The 14,974-nt window shown below is 36.6% G+C and overlaps 1 long non-coding RNA gene across 4 annotated transcripts in view; it reads left to right on the top strand.

The window, feature by feature from the left end:
• Positions 1-14,974, top strand: part of LOC106005762 — a 77,696-nt gene that overhangs the window by 49,450 nt on the left and 13,272 nt on the right. For all 4 annotated transcript variants that reach the window (XR_006603324.1, XR_001179366.2, XR_006603326.1 and 1 more), the window contains one exon: positions 4,819-4,909. This is a non-coding gene — a long non-coding RNA (uncharacterized LOC106005762). The remainder of the gene's footprint in view (positions 1-4,818; positions 4,910-14,974) is intronic.

Raw genomic sequence — 14,974 nt, forward strand, 5'->3', positions numbered from 1 at the left:
ACTCAAAAGCAAATCTGCTTTCCTGACAAAATGATGGTACGGAGAGTTTTATGCTTTTCTAAGAGACTGCAAAAATAAAATATTTCTTCTTCAAGTAGCACTCATATTCATTCAGGCCCTAGGATCCTGATAAGCAGTAAGTTTATACTATAGATATAAAAACTCTGTCTTTTAATATTGTTTGGGAAATAATAAGAAATAAACACCCATGGAATTAAAATACTTTCCCTAGTATTAGGGATTAGCTAATTAAAATAAATTGAATGATAACAGTTAAGATAAGTTTGAACTGGGAAGCAATTGCAACCTTGACTAGTTCCAGTTAATGAGACAAAAGCTCTCACCTACTTGAATAAGGAAGCCAAGAGTCAAAGATGCTATTCACTTGTGCATAAAGGGAAAAGGACTTTCTTGGGATGCCTGGGTAGCTCAGTTGGCTAAGCCTCTGCCTTTGGCTCAGGTTATGATCCTAGGGTCGTAGGATCGAGTCTCCCTGCTCAACATCAGTCCCTGCTCAGTGGGAAGCCTGCTTCTCCCTCTGCCTGCAGCTTCCACAGCTTGTGCTTGCTCCCTCTGACAAATAAATAAATAAATATTTTTAAAAGATTTTTTTAAAAAGAGAAAAAGACAATCTAAAATCTTTTTTCTGGTTTAACAAGAAACCTCACAAATACTTAATTACCTTTTAAAGAGTAAAGATGTTGGGGCACCTGGGTGGCTCAGTGGGTTAAGGCCTCTGCCTTCGGCTCAGGTCATGATCTCAGGGTCCTGGGATTGAGACCCGCATTGGGCTGTCTGCTCACCAGGGAGCCTGTTTCCCTTCCTCTCTCTCTGCCTGCCTCTCTGCCTACTTGTGATCTCTGTCAAGTAGATAAATAAAAATCTTTATTAAAAAAAATAAAGAGTAAAGATGTCATTTTTAAAATAATTACTAGGGAAACAAATTATTAAGATAACCGGTTAGGTCTGCAGAGTGTCCCAGGTTGTAGAGAACTTCTCAGAGGACATAGCAATGTCTCCTCAAGTCTGCCTGCTTTTAAAAGACTTCTTTGTATAAATATCTTTCAGATAATTTTAAAACAACAGAAAATAGTACAGGATTATGGGTTGGTTTTTTTTTAATTTATTTATTATTTATTTGAGAGAGAGAGTGAGCACGTGAGGGGTTGCAGAGGGAGATAATCTTCAAACAACCTCCTCACTGAGGGTGAAGCTGAAAGCAGGGCTTGATTTCATGACTCATGAGATCATGACCTGATGGGCCAAAATCAAGAGTTGGATGCTTAACCAGCTGAAACACCCAGGTTCTCCAAGGGTGAGGTTTTTACAAGTGCCCTCAAATGGAACAGAAAAATTAGACTGATGCTTTCCTGAACGTCTTAGATTCAACCTTTTATCAGAAATACCTTTATGCTGCTAAGCAGTGTCTGCTTCTCTATAAAAGAAAAAAGAACACCTTTCCCCACCTTTGCTTTTCTAAAAAATTTCAGGGGTAGTTAGAGGGAAAAGGGTAAGACCTAAAAATTACTAAAGAAAAGCATGTTTGTTAGAACCTTTGGTGGCAAATGATACGGACCCAAATGAGTTACATGAAGAGGGAAAAGGGGGAAAAGAGCAGAGATACAGGATCCAGGGCCACAAGCACCAATGGGAAATCAAGAGAGGCTCTCAGTTCTGGAGGGAGTCTCTTCTTCCCTTCCAAGTCTACATTCTTCCTTCTTCCTGTACACTAGATGTCTCTGTTCTGCAGACCATAGGACAGAAAATATTCACCATCAAAAGGGGTGCTAGTCTAAGTAGAGCGAATGGCCAAGAAAACAGCTTTGAGAAGGAGATATTTGACAAAAAATTAAAGGAAACAAAGTGAGTAAACTATGTTAATATTTGGGAGGGAGTGAGTTTTGAAGCCCTGAGGTTTTTTTTTTTTCCTTGATTCTCAAACAGACTCCAACAGTCTTCTTAAGTCATCAAGTGAATTTTCCTACAAGAAAATCTTAATTTAAGCAATGAATATCACTGGTTCATGTGCCCTCCGCCCTCAGTTCTGTCATGGCAGTTTCTCATTCTGCCCCTACAATTATTCTCTTGCTCATCTTTGGCCACAAAACACCACCAACAATGGTAAGTGCTTTAGTTTTTTGTAAGACTTTCTGGAGAATTCCACAACTCTTTCAGCCAACCTTAGATGGCCATCCTAAGAGTGACAAGTGGGGAGTGGAATGTTTGTGTATAGGTACACAGGGTCTTTTAGTCTCATCCCTTTATCTCTATCAGCTGCCCAGACAAGCCCCATAAATAAATATCCAGTGAAGTCATAATGTACTTCTATATAAGCAATTTCAAAATAAAGCCCCAAAGTAAGTTCCCCTCCCCCACTCCAATTTCCTTAAACAAACACATATGCAAAACATAATGCTGCTTCCAATGTGAATTCCAAGTGAAAATTCTGGAATCAACACTGACTGGCCTCATATGGGTCCGCTTCATTTGACTCTCACAAGTTAGTCTTCCCAGCCGAATTTATAGTTCCCATGTTGTTGTAAGCTGGGTCCCCCAGGAGTCAACTCTAAGACTAAATTATTGCGTATGTTTATTAAGGAATGCCTTGGGATTAGCACCTGTGGAAGGGAAGGGAAGGGAAGCAAAACAAGAGTAGACAGAGGGAGAAGTTGAATTGTGATGCAGTCCCAGTGACAACCTTGGCTGATGCTCAGGGAGCTCTAGAACTGAAACGGCCCCTCTGTACTGTCCCAGGTTGGCCCCAAGATGGTTTTTATGCTTCCACACTGATCATTTATTTTGAGGAAGCCCAAACCACATAGAAGGGACATGTGTACTTGTAAGTACATGAAAGTACATGTTCCAGTCAAAAGCTGTTGCTAAGGATCCAGCCAATAGCCCATATCTCTGTACACATGTCAATGCAAAAAGCCTCAAAAGGACTCCAGCTCCAGCCACAGTCTGACTGCAACCACAAGAGGCTGGGCTTAACTGAATCTAGTTAGCCTCCAAAGCCATGAGTGATGATCATAATAATAAATGGACTACTGTTCTGCGCTACTGAGTTGAGGTGGTTTGTAATACAGCTATACATAACTGGAACAAAGAAGAATACTCCCAAGGAAATGAGGTAGATTTATCTCAACATTTTCTAGTCAGAAGCACTTAATATTATTGTCTTCAGATCTAACCATCATCCCAAATTTCCCTTCACAATTTCTCTCAAGAGACTTCCATTCCCTCAAAATAAGATCCTAAAATCTGCCTTTAACCTCTCTGAAGTAAACAAGCAAATAATTTTCCTGTGGTAGGTGGCATGTAGATTATGACCCTAAGGACACTAAAGTAACAACTTATTTTCTGTTGAGAGCACTGGCACTACTTATAGAACCAACTACAGAACAGCATCTGTACTACGCTATACTACTAGCTATATCCAGTGGAATTATTGCAGTTTATTGCTTTTCCTTTTATCTACTCACATTTACTACTTCATTCTAAGGCTTTGTTTTATTTATTTATTTATTTATTTTTGAGACTCTGTTTTAAAAAGTAAGAAGCTAAAAAAAAAAATGTAAGAAGCTATTTACCTTAAAGGGTATAAAAGATCAACACTAAACGGAAAATTTTTCTTCAGGTTCATGCAAGCCACTAAAGGATTTTAATAGAATAACATATATGTATACATATATATGTATATATGTATATATATACACACATATATATGTGTATATATGTAATATATGATATATGATAATATATATATGATTTTTATTTATTTAATTGAAAGAGAGGGAGAGAAAGCATGAGAGGAGAGAGGTCAGTAGGAGAAGCAGACTTCCTCTGGAGCAGAGAGCTGGATGTGGGGCTCAGTCCTGGGACTCCAGGATCATGACCTGAGCCGAAGGCACAACAAACTGAGCCACCCAGGCACCCCTGATTTATAGTTTTAAAACAATGCTTTTTCTGTTGTGTGGAGAATAGAAAGGAGATGAGTTAGGAGACTGTGGTAATCATCCCAAGAAAAGATGATAGACAGGAATCCGTAGGATTGATGTTGAATTCAATAGAGAAGGTAGGAAAAGTGAAACTATCAAAGGTGATTTCCAGGTTTCTGAAATGAACAGCTGGAAGGAAAGGCTAAAAGAGAAGTGGAGAGGAAGGAAATTTCAGTTTCAACTGTGTTTAAATTCGCATGTTTCTTTAATGAAAATCTCATAAAAGAGAAGTGATAATGCCCTAATACCCTCTGGAACCCAAAGAAGTCATGTGGGCTGGAGGGAGGAAAATAAGAGTACAATCCAATCCAAGGAAAATAAGAGTACAATCCAAATGAGCTCCTGCATTTCTTGTATAATGAAAGTTCTTTTAATTCCCTTTAGCATCTTCAAAAATTACTGCTCAGCCTTGTAGAAATGATGTGCCTTGTTTGTAAGGTTGCTGTGTAAGTCTGCCATCTGGTGGACATAAATAAATAAAATTTAAATATAAATTGACTTCATCCAACGGAATAGAAACATTACTGCTAAGTTGAGCAACTTGAAATTTTATTAGAAATCTTTCTAATATTATTGCCTTGATAACAAACATTTATATCTTTATATTTCTCATTAGGGAAAACTGATTGCCACGTTTCCACCTAAATCGCATCAAAGTGTGCATCATTGAAAATATTTATAAAAGGAATCTTGAGCATGATAAAACATTAAAACCAAACATGGTATAATTCCAAAGACTGGATTTTCTAGGAACTACCTCAGAAAAAATATAGTCTTTTGGCTCCTTAACAGAAACTAAAGTAGTATTTCTCTTCCTCAGATCACGGTCGGTGGGTACTGGAGCTGGCTTCCACAGGCTCATAAGAGCAGATTATGCACATCTCTTCCAACTCTAAGCTCAGTGATTTCAGGTTGGTAACTTGAAATTGGCCATGGTGGGGGTATTTATGCTAAAGAAATCAAGGAAGACTTGAAATCAGAGTTGTTGGGTTTTTTTTGTTTGTCTTTCAGAAAGTCAGTTTATCAGCATACCATACATACCTCTGCTCTCCCTTGAATTCACCAATTAAAAAAAAAAAAGCAATCCATGGAACAGTTGTTAATATTTTTAAATTTTTTTTTAAGATTTTATTTATTTTTTAGAGAGACAGAGATCACAAGTAGGTAGAGAGGCAGGCAGAGAGAGAGAGAGGAAGGGAAGCAGGCTCCCCATTGAGCAAAGAGCTCAATGTGGGGCTCGATCCCAGGACCCTGAGATCATGACCTGAGCTGAAGGCAGGGTCTTTAACCCACTGAGCCACCCAGGAGCCCCTACAATTTTATTTAAATATACATTTATAAATTTGTGACACTATGGAATCCTTTAGGAATTCTATTTGAGTATTTTTCTGTTCTTTTAGTTGGAGGAGCCAGACTGAATTTTTAAAAGGTTATTCACTATTAAAATTATTGCATAAAGGTAATATATCTCAAATTATTGCAGTCTTAACTGAACCTTTGACAGTGTTGACTTTTGGATTTCTTGTACTGATGATTGTCAGCTAATAGATGCGATGAATCACTCTATAGCTACAAAGCTGAGACCAGAAACCTAAATGCTCTATATGCTTTGAGACTTTCCTGGTCTATTTTTAAAGGGGTGAACTCAAAAGATATAAGCTCTTACTGTATTTGTCTGATGACTCAGAAATAGTCCCTCTGATGTTTTTTGAGGGTAGTGTGCTTACCTTTGCCTCTAGTTATATTGCCTTAAAGTGGCCTAAACAATAAACTTCTTATAATCTGAAACTCTTGTTAACACATACGGACAAGTCCTAAAAATAAAACTATTGGACGAGGGTCTTTATCTGTGCCAGTTTCTAAAACAGGCTTTTCAGATCTTGTGAGTTCCATAAGCCCTCAGATAAAAGAAAATGTACCTTTCTACTTTCTGAAACAGAAGTGAATAGGCCTGTTTCCTGTCAGCTGAGGTTCAATATGGCAGAGAAATTCTGTTCAGTGGAAGAATCCATAGGCTCTTTTGATTAGCCTTTAGTAGTAACAAGTGATAGTATTCTATAATAGCTGCAAGTGGATTGAGATGGGGATTTGAACAGAAAGGGGATTTGGGTTGAATTATGTTATAAGGTAATAGAAATGTCCAGCATTACTGGATACTAAAAGTAACAATTAGCAAAGTTTTACCAATGTAATACATTCCCACCAAGTAGATTCAACTTTCACTTTCTTGAAGACAGCAATTTTGATATCATCTACACCTAGCATAAAACCTCAAAAGATATCTGCTTTTTACAAAGGAATACAGGTAAAAATGAATGCATTGTTATATAATGCCCATTTTCCACAGGAGACTGCAAGTTCCATGAGGTCAGGATCTTATGTGTCTTATAAACACTGTATCCTCACTCCCTGACATAGTAGGGAATTTATACATATTGATTGCATGAACTAATAGAATACTAGGTATCTATACTAATAGATACTAGGTATGATATATAGATATTAGATCCAATGCAGATCTATTTAAACTTTTTTTGCAGGTATTCTGGCTCATTCAGGATGCCACTCTGTTTTTTCTAGGTGATTGTATAAAAAGAGTTCGGAAGCTTAGCTTAACTATCTCATGATATACAGGATTCTGATTTTGTAAGGACCTGAAATTAGTATAATAAGGAAATTTTCTGAGTTTCCTAATGTCAGACACTAGACACTAGCTGAGGGAAGAAGTCACCTATACTGTTCTTTTTTCTTTTTTAAATAGATTTTATTTATTTATTTGACAAAGAGACAGAGAGAGAGCACAAGCAGGGAGAGAAGCAGTCTCCCCGCAGAGCAGGAAGCCTTATGTGGGGCTCAATTCCAGGACTCTGGGATCATGACCCAAGCCAAAAGTAGATGCTTAACTGACCGAGCCACCCAGGCGCCTGGGGTTTTGGGTTTTTTTTCCTTAAAAAATTTTTTTTTCTTATTTAATTAATCTCTACACCCCACGTGGAGTTCAAACTCAAAATCCTGAGATCAAGAGTTGCATGCTCTAATGACTGAGCCAGCCAGGCACCCCAATCACCCACACTGTTCTGAGAGTTACTCTTCCTACTCTCCTTTAGAGAACAAGAGATCTGTGGTTCTCCTGAGTTACTCAGTCATTATGCTTTACTTCCCTTTTCTTTTCACAGAATAAAGGAGCCTGAAATAAAGGCATAAGAACGTGTCTTAAATAAGGTTATATGGCTTTACTTGTAAATAAATTCTTTCCTTCTTAATAGTCAAATTTTTCTTAAAAAATTACAGTCAAAATCTATAATCTTCCTAGTTAGTATCTTCTATTGTCTGAACTTTGAATACCTGTCTAGTTAACCTCATCTTCTATTTTCTTTTTATGCTGTTTGCATGCAGGTCTCCTTTGTGTGACATGATTGCAACATGTTTTACTTTTCTACATGTCTGATACACTTTGAAAGCTCTTTTTAACTTACACAAATGTTCAGTTCTAGAAACTCCACCTTCTCCATCTCATGTCTGAGACTTTCCATGAGACTTTGAGAACTCTGTGAAATTAAACAACTGTTATATTTTTGCAATACAAAATGTTACCCATTCAACCCTAGGGGTAAAGGGACTAACAATAGTGTCCTCAGCCACTGCACAATGCAAGTTCAATGGTGTTACCCAGAAAGTGTCATGAGTCTTCACTTAAGTGGGAACCATGTTCACTTTGGATTATAAACAAGAAGACCTTTCCTATCAGACTTTCTCTCATTATTGTATCTCAGCGGCCAGAGGGACATGAGATCAATTCCTACATGATCAATTTAGCCAATCTGGAACATTCAGTTTACAGAGACTGAACTGCAGAATTATCCAATCATTCTTAAACTCAGTGAATAAAGATTCTTATGTATTAGTACAGTAAGAATAATGGTCTATTCCTTGGGATTTTCTTTTTAATATATAGAAAAATGAAATATGTGGAAGCATCTTGCAAAATGCAAAAGGAAAAAGGACTTAAATTCATTGAGTACCAAGTGCCATGTGGCGCATGTAAAAGACATAGCACAGGCACGTCTTTCTTGGATCCCTGCTCATTGCACCTTGTGGGAGCATCTAATCATAACATTAATTTCTAGACTCATCATCCTCTGTCTAGAGGAAGACTTCCACACTTGAATGCTCAGACTTGCTATTAAGAGCATTCTTTGCTATTTGTGTAAATTTCAAGTGGCATTAGAGGAACTTACCTAGCCCTTTATTATTTTTTAAATGACTTTACTGTAGTTACATTTGAAAACTTAAACAAAAGATAGGAATTGTCATTCCAGCAAAGGAAGTAGTTGCCCCCCAAGGAGAGCCACTCATTGGAGAAAAGAAAGTCTCTTCCATAAATACTGCAGAGAAAATTTGATATTCACATGAAAAAGAATGAAACTAGACCCTTATCTTATACGACTCACAAAAATTAACTTGAAATGGATTTAAAACTTAAAAACAAGACCTGAAGCCATGAAACTCATAGAAGAAAATTAGGGGGGAAATTTCCTTTACATGGGTCTTGGCAATAATTTTTCAGATGTGACACCTAAAGCACTAGCAACAAAATAAAAGATTAACAAGTAGAAATACATCAAACTAAAAAGCTGTTGCACAGCAAAAATACAACCAAAAAAAGAAAACACACAGAATGGGAAAAGAAACATTTGCAAAGCATATATCTGATAAGGGGTAAACAACTAAAATATATAAAGGATTCATACAACTCAATAGTCATAATAATAATAATAATCCAATTAAAAATAGGCAAAGAATCTGAATAGACATTTTCCCAAAGAAGATATATGAAAGGCCAACAAGTACATGAAAAGATGTTCAATATCTCTAGTCACTAACAAAATGCAAATAAAACCACAATTAGATATCACCTCAAACTTGTTAGACTAGCCATCATCAAAAAGACAGGAAATAACAAATGCTGGCAAGAATGTAGAGACAGGGGAACTCTTGTGCACTGTTGGTGAGATTGCAAACTGGTGCAACCACTATGGAAAATAGTATGGAGGATCCTCAAAAAATTAATAATAGAAATACCATCTGATCCAGCAATTCTACTTCTGGGAATACATCCAAAGGAAAGAAAAACACTAATTCAAAAGGGTATCTGTACCCCTATGTTCGTCATAGCATTATTTGCAATAGTCAAGACATGGAAACAACCTAAATGTTCATCAGTGGATGAATGAATAAAGAAGTTGTGAGATACACACACACATACACACACACACACACACACACACACACACAAATATTATTTATCCATAAAAATGTGGGAATCCTGCTATTTGGGACAACATGGGTAGACCTTAAGGGCAATATGCTATGGGAAATAAGACAGATTAAGACAAACACTGTAAAATCTCACTTATGTGCAAAATCCTTAAAAATAAAAATTATATTAAAAAAATAAAAATGGGGCGCCTGGGTGGCTCAGTGGGTTAAAGCCTCCACCTTCGGCTCAGGCCATGATCCCAGGGTCCTAGGATTGAGCCCCGCATCTGGCTCTCTGCTCAGCAGGGAACCTACTTCCTCCTCTCTCTCTCTCTCTGCCTTCCTCTCTGCCTACGTGTGATCTTTGTCTGTCAAATAAATAAATAAAATCTTTAAAATAAATAAATAAATAAAATAAAAACAGATCAAACTCATAAAAAAAGATCAGATTTATGGTTACCAAGGTAACTCCCTACCCCTAAGGAGAAGGGGACTGGAGGAAGACAGTCAAAAGGTAAAAAAGGTCTAATTACAGGATAAGTTAGTACTAGGGATGTGACATACAGCATGATGACTATAGTCAACATAGCTGTAAGATTTATTTGTAAGTTGTTTAAAAAGTGAATCCTAAGAGTTCTCCTCACCAAGGGAAAAAGTGTTTGTTTTTTTACTTTCTCTTTTTATTTTATCTATATAAGATGATAGATGCTAACTAGACTTCTTGCACTAATAATTCTACAATATACATAAGTGAAATCATTATGCTATATACCTTAAACTTATACAGTAATGTATATCAAATATATCTCAAAAAAACTTGAAGGAAAAAAAAAGGGTCCCTGAGCACAAGCCTTTCTTAACATAGATGTCCTAAGCATGCATTAAATATATTTCTGGATATAATCATATAGTAAAAACCAATAGCCCATGCTAAAATGCACTATTTCCTTTTCATTTTGTGAAAAGGAAAAGGGAGAAGGCAAATAAATACTGTAGCTACACAGAGTAGAAGAAACAAGAACTTTGAAATCACACAGAACCTGGTTTCAAATGTCCTTCTACCATTTCTTGTTTGACCTCAATAAAGTTACTTAACCTCTTTGCACCTTGATTTCTCTTATGAAAATCCAGGTGATACTATCTAAGTGTTGTCGTGAGGACTGACTGACAAAATTTAGCATAATAAATAATACTTTATAAATCATTTGATAATATGTATCACTTTATTAGAGCTATCTTTTTGTTACATGGACCACATGAAACCTAAGATGTCTAGAAACTCTACAGAGAATTAAGATACTGACTGCATTTTCCCCTTTACATTGATATTGTAAAGAGACAATATAAAGTCAGTCCAGCTATAACCACCATCTTCTAATATCCTAATATATTAGGTTTCAGTTCTTATAAGTGCTATAAAATTAGTTTCCCCTTGAGTGTAGCCACTTATACACATAATAACCACAATCTTCTAATATCTGTTAGGTTCCAGTTCTTGTAAGTGGTATAAAATTAGTTCCCCTTGGGTATACTACTTATATGCCTAATAGGCAGAGAACTGAACTCATCATTTTGCCTCACACAAACCGTTCCTTTTTCTAACTTCCTGATTTCTATGAATAGCATCACCGTTCTCTCAGTAACTCATACTTAACACTTTAATCATTTTTTCACAACCACTTCTCCCTCACGACCACTTACTGATCTTACTTCCTCAGCGTTCTCAAAATCTATTTCCACATTAAGGGCCACCACCCTAATTCAGGCCTCCAACCTGGTTTTCTTGCCTCAGACCTCTTTTCTCCATCAAATTCTTTTCATCTGTAGTTGCCAAATAAATCTTAAACAAATAATGCTTTGATTATTGAGCCTGTTTCTCCACATTAACTCTGCCTCTTCTGAAACATCTCTGGCAACTCCCTACTGCTTACTAAATGAACTCTAGTCATTCAACACCTTCTACGACATGACCCCTTATTATCTTTCTGACCATGTCTTCTAATTACTCTATTATCTGCATCCTTCTTGCCTTTTCCTAAGCAATCCCTGTGCTTTTTTACCTTCATACAACTATTATTATTTCTTATACTTTGAAAAATATGCAGTTTCATTTGACCTGTCCAAATCATGTCACTGTTTAAGGTCCAAGCAAATGCTCTATCTCAAGCAAGTGAAATAGTATATTTGCAGAAAATCCATTTTAAAATCAATGAATCTACTTAATTCATTAAATATATATACATACAAAGAAAGAAAATTCTATCCTGAAGGGCTAGGTTGATTCCTGGCAATAAAATTAAGAATTAAACTGAAATCATTAGAAAATTGATATAGAGTTTGATTAGGCAGACAAAAAGAGAGGCCAGTAGTCTTTATTTTGACAAGAAGAATGGAAGGTTAGAAATGGGGAAATAAGCTAGAACCAGAATAGCATATGATGGGTTATGATTACTGTAAGCAGAAGAGGTTCATGAGAACAGTTAGGCTAAGATTTGTTAAAACACCATAGACTCTTCTCAGAGTGGGAAAAATACTGTGTGATTGCAAATTGTGTGAAAAATGGATTGCTAGCTTAAAAGTTAGGTTTGCTCTTGGCCAGCAGTTCTCAAAATGTGGTTTGTAGACCCCATGGAGTCCTTTAAAATGTTTCAAGTATCTGCAAGGTCAGAACTATTTTCAAAATAATACTATGACATTATTTGCCTTTCAAACTATGTTGACATTTGTATTATCATACAAAGGTAATGGTGGGTAAAATTTCTGCTGCATTAATAGAAATCAAGACAACAATACCAGCCTAGACTAATAGCCATTGTATTGGTCACTGCTATATACTCACAAGAAAAAAAAAAGCGTTTCATTTAATAATATGCTTGATAAAATAGCAACAATTAATAATTTTAATCTGAACTTCTGATTTCATGCCTTTTAAAAATTCTATGATACAGGGGCGCCTGGGTGGCTCAATGGGTTAAGCCTCTGCCTTCGGCTCAGGTCATGATCCCAGGGGCCTGGGATCGAGCCCCACATCGGGCTCTCTGCTCAGCAAGGAGCAGGCCTCCTCCTCTCTCTCTGCCTGCCTCTCTGCCTACTTGTGATCTCTGTCTGTCAAATAAATAAATAAAATCTTAAAAAAAAATAATTCTATGATACAAAATGCACAAAGAACTCCTACTGAATACCAAGGTACAATGGTAGTTCTAAGAAAAAGGATTTATGTGATTCAGTTGTGAGTTGAACAAGCCATTTTTTATATGGAACACCATTTTTACTTGAAAGAATAACATGACAAAATGAACTACTGGGACTTCATCTAGATAAAAAGCTTCTGCCAGCAAAATAGCTGACAAAGCCTAAAGATAACCTACAAAATGCAAGTGTCTTATCAGATAAAGGGCTAGTATCCAAGATTTATAAAGAACTTATTAAACTCAACATCCAAAAAATATATAATCCAGTTAAGAAATGGAAGACATGAACAGACATTTTTCCAAAGAATACATATAACATGGTCAACAGACACATGAAAAAAAGTTCAACATCACTCAGAATCAGGGAAATACAGATCTAAACTACAGTGAGATACCACTTCACACCAGTCAGAATGGTTAAAATTAACTAGTCAGGAAACAAAAAATATTGGTGATAATGCAGAGAAAGGAGTACACTCTTTACTGCTAGTGGGAATGCAAGCTGGTATAGTCACTTTGGAAAACAGCATAGAGGTTACTCAGAAAGTTAAAAAAATAGAGCTACCTTACAACCCAGCAATTACATTACTAGGTATTTACCCAAAGGATTCAAACATAATGATCTAAAGGGGCACCTGCCCCCTAATGTTCACAGCAGCAATATCCACAATAGTCGAACTATGGAAAGAGCCCAGGTATCTATCAACAGATAAATGGGTAAAGAAGACGTGGAACATATATACAAGAAATATTACTCAGCCAACAAAAAAGTGAAATATTACCATTTGCAATGACATGGATGGAACTAAAGGGTATTATGCTAAGTGAAATAAGTCAATTAGAGAAAGACAATTATCATATGATTTCATTCATATGTGGAATTTAAAATACAAAAAAGAGGATCATAGGAGAAGGGAGGGAAAAATAAAATAAGACAAAGTCAGAGGGGGAGACAAACTGTAAGAAACTCTTAACTATAGGAAACAAATTGAGTGTTGCTGGAAGGAGGTGGGTGAGCAGATGGTGTAACTGGATGATGGTCATTGAGGAGGGCATGTGATGTAATGAGCCCTGGGTGTTATATGCAACTGATGAATTACTGAACTCTACCTCTGAAAGTATTAATGCACTGTATGTTAACTAATTAAATTTATTTCTTTTTTTAAGATTTTATTTATTTATTTGACACAGAGAGAGAAAGAGAGAGAGCACAAGCAGAGGCAACGGGAGAGGGAGAATTAGTCTCCCTGCTATGGGGCTCCATCCCAAGACCGGGGGATCATGACCTGAGCCGAAGGCTGAGGCTTAACCAACTGAGTCACCAACTAATTGAATTTAAATAAAATAAAAATTTAAAAAAGAATGACAGGTAAATAAAATATAGTTATTCAGACTTGGGTATTTGGCAGACATTGTCTCAAAACTTAGTGAAGTCTGTCACTTCAATGAAAACAACGTACAGCATTTGTTGTTAAAGATAAAATTCAAAGGGTGCCTGGGTGGCTCAGTGGGTTAAAGCCTCTGCCTTCGGCCCAGGTCATGATCCCAGGGTCCTGGGACCGAGTCCCTCATCTGGCTCTCTGCTCAGCGGGGAGCCTGCTTCCTCTTCTCTCCCTGCGTGTCTCTCTGCCTACTTGTGATCTGTGTCTGTCAAATAAATAAATAAAATCTTTTTAAAAAATTTTTTTAAAAAGATAAAATTCAAGCTTTCAAGAAAAAATTCAGAATTGGGGGAAACTTGTATCTACCCATGAGTTTGACGATTTCCTAATTCTTTTTTTTTTTTTAAGATTTTATTTATTTATTTGACAGAGAGAGATCACAAGTAGGCAGAGAGGCAGGCAGAGAGAGAGGAGGAAGCAGGCTCCCTGCTGAGCAGACAGCCGGATGCAGGGCTCGATCCTAGGACCCTGGGATCATGACCTGAGCCAAAGGCAAAGGCTTTAACCCACTGAGCCACCCAGGCGCCCCAATTTCCTAATCCTTAAGGACTTTCCTATTGAGATCAGTGGTGATAGTCATGAATGTGAGTCTTTGATATTTCAAATGAAATATATTAATATTTGGAAGATATGCATACCTCAATAAACCACTATTTTCCAAATGACCAATGCATGACGTTACAAAATAATGCATAGGTAAAAGATCCATTCAGAGTTCCAGATACACCATAATATATCAGTAGATATTAATATTACAGTATATAAATGTCCATACATATGATTTCAGATTCCACCTTTCTACTAATCTTTAAGAAACTATCACTTGTAGGATTTTGGCAGTATGATATCAAAGAAGAATATTCACAATTACCTTTACAAAAAACTAAAACATCTCTTCCTTTTCCAACTACATATATGTGTGAGACTTTCAACAAGCAGAAGTCCAGGACCCAATAGTTTCAGAGGTGAATTCTACCAAACATTTAAAGGAGAATTAATATCTATTTTTCTCAAATTATTCTAAAAAATAGAAGAGGAAGGAAAGCTTCCAAATTCATTCTACCAGAACCAGACAAAACAGTAC

This window comes from Mustela putorius, unplaced genomic scaffold (genome assembly GCF_011764305.1).
Source record: "Mustela putorius furo isolate JIRA1106 unplaced genomic scaffold, ASM1176430v1.1 tig00003911_pilon_pilon_pilon, whole genome shotgun sequence".
In the NCBI taxonomy this organism is placed as follows: Eukaryota; Metazoa; Chordata; class Mammalia; order Carnivora; family Mustelidae; genus Mustela; species Mustela putorius.